At 36.9% G+C, this 6,000-nt stretch overlaps 1 long non-coding RNA gene across 1 annotated transcript; it reads left to right on the top strand.

The window, feature by feature from the left end:
- Positions 1-1,170: 1,170 nt before the first annotated feature.
- Positions 1,171-2,380, top strand: LOC141633796 (uncharacterized). Its single transcript, XR_012538555.1, has 2 exons — positions 1,171-1,734; positions 1,829-2,380. It is a non-coding gene; the product is annotated as an uncharacterized LOC141633796 (long non-coding RNA).
- The last annotated feature ends 3,620 nt before the right edge of the window (positions 2,381-6,000 follow it).

Here is a 6,000-nt window from a genome sequence, read left to right as displayed (position 1 = left end):
CTCGTATCTCTTTACATTTACACTCGTTAAAATTATATAAATTTGCACTCATATTTTTTGTGGATATGAGTTGGTGGTGGAGGACGGCGGTGGTGGTGTTTGTTGGTAGTCGGACTAAAGTTTTACTCGTAAAGGACAAAAGTTCCACTTATAAAGGACCAAAGTTACACCCAAAGGACCAATTTACTCTTAAAATACTACATTTACACTCGTAAAACATCACATTTACACTTGTAAAATGTTAAAATTAAGTAAATTCAAAATTTCAGTCACAAAAAATCAAATTTACACTCTTAAAATACTACATTTACACTCGTAAAACATCACATTTACACTTGTAAAATGTTAAAATTATGTAAATTCAAAATTTCCGTCACAAAAAATCAAATTTACACTCTTAAAATGTTACATTTACACTCGTAAAACATCACATTTACACTTGTAAAATGTTAAAATTATGTAAATTCAAAATTTCCGTCACAAAAAATCAAATTTACACTCTTAAAATGTTACATTTACACTCGTAAAACATCACATTTACACTTGTAAAATGTTAAAATTATGTAAATTCAAAATTTCCGTCACAAAAATCAAATTTACACCCTTAAAATGTTACATTTACACTCGTAAAACATCACATTTACACTTGTAAAATGTTAAAATTATATAAATTCAAAATTTCCGTCACAAAAAATCAAATTTACACTCTTAAAATGTTACATTTACACTCGTAAAACATCACATTTACACTAGTAAAATGTTAAAATTATATAAATTCAAAATTTCCGTCACATTTACACTTGTAAAACTCATACAACATTACATTTACACTTCTGAAATCTAAAACTCAAAACTGATTAATTAGGGGCTAGAGAGAGAAAGAAAAATTAATTAATGTATAGAAATTTGATTAGTGGTAATTTTTTTTTTTTGGTAATTTTCAATCTCAACCAACCATCTCAATCCAACCATCCACATTTTTTACCTTTTCTTTTAATAAATTTCTTAATCAAATACATCTCAACCATTCATTGAGTCCATCCAGCCCTCTTGAAGAACTTATGGACTCAATTTGAGAGGAGGAATTATTAACTTCTATATATATATATATATATATATATATATATATATATATATATATATATATATATATATATAGGATCCGGTGAGAACGATCACTCGGTGAGAACGGTGAGAACAAACTAACTATTCCACGTTAAGTTCCCTTTCTCTCATCATAAATCATTCCCCAAAAACTCCCTGCCATCTCTCCTAAAATCATCCCCATAAATCCACCATTCGACTGTACTACCACCCAAACACGCCGTTTGGCAACCACCGGAGTTTCACCACCACCTCTCCGGCGCCGGTCATGGTCAAGATTGAAACTCCAACTTTCCACCCATCATCTTCCCTCGTCACTGCTTATCATCCGCCACCGCCACTCCGACGACGATCAATAGCAACAAGTCAACAACGATGAACACCCGTGATGCTAGCGCAACTCCGGCGAGGTTAAGAGACTCAAGCGATATCCTAAAAATCTAGATCAATCGGGACTAAAATTTAAAATCAAAATTTCAGATCAATTGAAAATTGAAGTCGAAGAGCAATTAGAAGCAGGCGTTTAATCAGCAAAATCATGAAAATCGAAGAGCAAGTGTATCTACATTTTTTTTTTAGTATAATCAGGAAAATCATGAGGAAAGCAAAACTAATGTGAATTCTCATGATGTGTGTACACTAACTTTTCTCTACATTAAATTATTTTTCTACTTAAAGTTTCAATCACCCAAATCCATTAATATATTTAATTAATTAATTGCAGGGGATGGACAATCTGGGAAGACAATTATAGTTCTGGTCCGTCTTGTCTCATCTGGTGTAGTTTGCGGCGCCGACGAATGTGGTTGAAGTTTCGCAGTTTAATGTGGAGCCGATATTGGTAGTACCACCTTGCTTAGATCGGATTTCTTGGTTGTACGTCCGTCTTAGTGGAGTATTAGAAGGGTGTCGCTGGTTGTGCTTTGTCAGGCACACGGTGGTCTACAAATGCGACGAAGTGTAGTAGCTTGTATGGTGCTAGTCGGTGCGTCTTACTGAATCTTATCTTGCTTTTGGAAAGATTAAGAACTTGGAGATTAATTATGTTACTAGGGGTGTATTTGTCTTTAGATACATTAAAAATATTGTTGGATACATTAATTGTATTACTAGATACATTAATCGTAAGTGAAGAAAAAGTGTACCTAAAATATATTTTAATGTATCTAGTGGCGGTAAGTGTGTATAAAAAAAGATGGAAAAAAATGTATCTATATAGTAAAAAAAAAATGTAGATACACTTGAAACATAGGTTGGATACACTTTTTTTTATTTCTACCAAAACTCATATATACACTTTGGATTATCATAGGTATATTTTTTATCCGAATTCTATATATACTTTTTAAGAATATAGATACACTTTTTTATTATAAGTACAATTTTTAAGTAAATTCTATATACACTTTTTTTTTATCCTAGCTACATTTTTTAAGAATGTAGACACACTTTTTTTTAAGATACTTTTTTTTTTACTAAATCTCATACTCTTTTTTTTTTTTTTACAAAATAAAATAGATACATTCTTTTGCATAAATTCTAGATACACTTTACAACAATGCAGTTACACTTTTTTCTGTCCTAGGTACACTTTCCCCAATCCACCGTGGTAACCGTCGGTGACCGAAGACGTAAATTGCAACGCTAATATCACCTTTGATTTCACTCCACTACCCACATTTTCAATTAAAAACACTAATAATATTGGTATTAGCCACTCTCATTCCCTAGCTAGACATTTTTTTTTTCTTGTAAGAAGATAAGATTTCCATTAGAAATAGGAAAGATATAAACTCAAGCCTCCCTACATGGCTAAGGGACTAATTCCGCAGATACCCACATTAGACCAAAAATAAATTCTAACTAACAAACAAAGATGTACTCCGTATCACAATTAAGTCAATACAACAACTCTTACGCATATTCGACACGGCTTTACAAACATAAGCAACAATCACCAAGCTCTCCATCAATGGTGATTTCACCATCCAACTTCATCTTCTTCATCCTTCAACCTTATTCTGCTTTCTCTCTTCACCTGTAACGAAGCAAATCGCCAACACTTCGACAAAGACTGTCCAAGATTCAGCAACACTATACTCATTCATAACCCACACATCAAAAGACATAGATTTCCCCTTCTCTTCTCTTTGGAGCAAGACCAAACCTAGAAACCCATTAAAAGTGACAATCCACTCAGTACACCAAGGATATTCATCTCCTACAGTAGGAAATGCAATAATTCTATGTGACTCGGTAAACATGTCGAAAGCAATAATCGAGTAATCTGACTTATTTGAGGATGCATATATCCAATGCAAAGCACCACAAGTAAAGACCCCAAAATAGGAGTGAACTGAAAATTCCCAAGCTTCGAAATAAACGCGTTGTTCTGGAATTCTCCATTCGCCCCCCTTGCTAATATTCACGGTGTAGAAAGTCGCAACAAATGAACGCTCATCCGTGTTACGAACAATTATGTCTTTGTGTAAGCCTCGATCTCGTCGCCATATCAAGGTGCACGTGACCCCGCTGATTATCCAGCGACGCTAGCAACTTCGGCGAATAAAATACTGCTGAATAAGGCATTGTGGTTGTTGTCGACGATGGCGTAAGACGCCGAACACCAAGCTGTAAAGCTCTCGGACGATTTCGTGATTTTTTTGTCCGATTTCATCGCCTGAGTTGAGATCTATGTTCGACCGTAGTGTGTACATGGATTCCATGTCAGTTCGGGATGGTTGGTGACATCATCGGCGATTTCTAAGGTAGATGGTGATGTCGCCGGCATCGGTCGTGGTGGTTACCGGCGACGGATGGCTGTTGTTGGGGACTTGTCGTAGTAGTTGTTGTTAGTGAGTTGCTGAGGAACGAGATTAGGTGGGATGCGTGGATTTAAATGATAGATGTGGGGGTGTGATCTCAGCCTTGTATTTCCCTATCATCCAAGGGAGGGGGGTCGTTCTCACCGAGTGTTCATTCTCACCGGATCCTAAATCTATCTATATATATATATATATATATATATATATATATATATATATATATATATATATATAGAGAGAGAGAGAGAGAGAGAGAGAGAGAGAGAGAGAGAGAGAGAGAGAGAGAGAGAGAGAGAGAGGTGGGATCCGATGAGAACGACTATTCGGTGAGAACGGTGAGAACGACTCACAAACCTTTTATTAAATCAAACCACCGACAAAATTTAATGTTATCGACGAATTGACCCACTCTTTATATTCACATTTCATATTTACCCCTTCAACTCCCAAGTCCCAGCCTCTCTCACTCCCAATATTCACGTGTTGCTGCCGCCGGTGACCGGAGCAGAAATGGAGACCTTCTTGACTGAGCACCTGCTTTTAATTCCCTCAATGGTGGTCATCTCTCTACTAACACCTGAAGATTCCCGATCTATCATTCCCATCGACCACCACCCATATCCTGCCATCGACGTCGTCGGAGAACCACCGGAGAATAAACAAGACACTGGCGACACATTGAGCATCATCAATCCCCGACATTTCTAGCTTTGTGAAACTCAGATCTCGACCGTCCTCCCTCCAAATTCGAGTACCACGTCCTCGACCACCATATCTCTACCATCTTTCACAACGACATCAATGGTGCCGACGAAGGTGGTTGAACTTTGAAGCGTGGACAAAGTCAGGCAACCCATACTAAGCGCATCGAACCGTCGTTAAATGCCCTTCCTGTTCTTTAAACTTCATTAAAATTCAATTTGATTTGAACAAAACTTGTTGTATCTGATTTCTATTTTAATGTATCTCAATCCAATTTTAATGTATCTAGTAACTAATTTTGTGTATGAATGTTACATACATTAAAATAGTGGTAAGATACATTAAAAGTTAGTGTAGATACATTGATATAGATGGGAAGCCACTGAACAGGAGACGGTGAGGTACAGGCGATGGACTTGTCGGAGTTGTAATCAGGGATGTGACACACAATTAGTAGCCAGAACAACATGAAGTTGCCATTGTTAACTTTGCTTGCTGCCATTTTTCTCGTGTTTTTCCTTTGCTCTAGAACAAGTTCTTGTTTCTTTTGCTTGACGTTTTGTTCAGTATTTAGGTATTTCTCCGTATAAATCTATTACTTGACATTTTGTTTGGATATGTTTTGGGCCGAAAATGGCAGAAGCAAGGATGTGAGTAGATCAAGTCAGACGTTCAGGGGATATGTGTAAGTAAAAATAACTGCGAAAACACTTGCACAACTGAAGGCTATACAACCGGCGATTGCCATGGATTCCGGCGACGGTACCAGTGAGATCGAAGGCTAACCTTTTGTGAATGTGGAATCCATTGTCGGCTTGTTCTGTGACGCCGAGGTGGGGTCGGTGACGTCGTCAGTGACATATGGGTTGAATGGTGATGTCGCCGGCAATGGTCGTGGTGGCTGCCGGCGACGGCTAGCTGTGAATATGGTGTTAGGCAGGGGTAGTTGTATGGATGACGATATAAGACGCGGGGAGGGGGAAGGGGGGGGGAGAGAGAACGCAAGTCTGGGGGTTTGATTTTGGGCATTTACACGTGGGCTATTTAGTTTATATGTTTATTAGTGTGTTCTCACCGTTCTCACCGAGTGTTCGTTCTCACCTGGGATCCAGATATATATATATATATATATATATATATATATATATATATATATATATATATATATATATATATAGAGAGAGAGAGAGAGAGAGAGAGAGAGATTGAATTTGGTAATTTTGGTTCTTATGGTGAGTTGTGAGTTGGGAGAATCTCAGCCACTAGATTATATTAGAGATGAGTGGCCAAGATCAAATCTTACATGTCCTATAAAACCATTGTCATTTACTTATTTTCTCTTTTTTCTAATGTTACTTTTTTTTTTACT

Source organism: Silene latifolia, chromosome Y, assembly GCF_048544455.1.
Source record: "Silene latifolia isolate original U9 population chromosome Y, ASM4854445v1, whole genome shotgun sequence".
Classification (NCBI taxonomy): Eukaryota; Viridiplantae; Streptophyta; class Magnoliopsida; order Caryophyllales; family Caryophyllaceae; genus Silene; species Silene latifolia.
The sequence above is the reverse complement of the archived record's forward strand: the minus strand, read 5'-3'. Positions and strand labels throughout refer to the sequence as shown.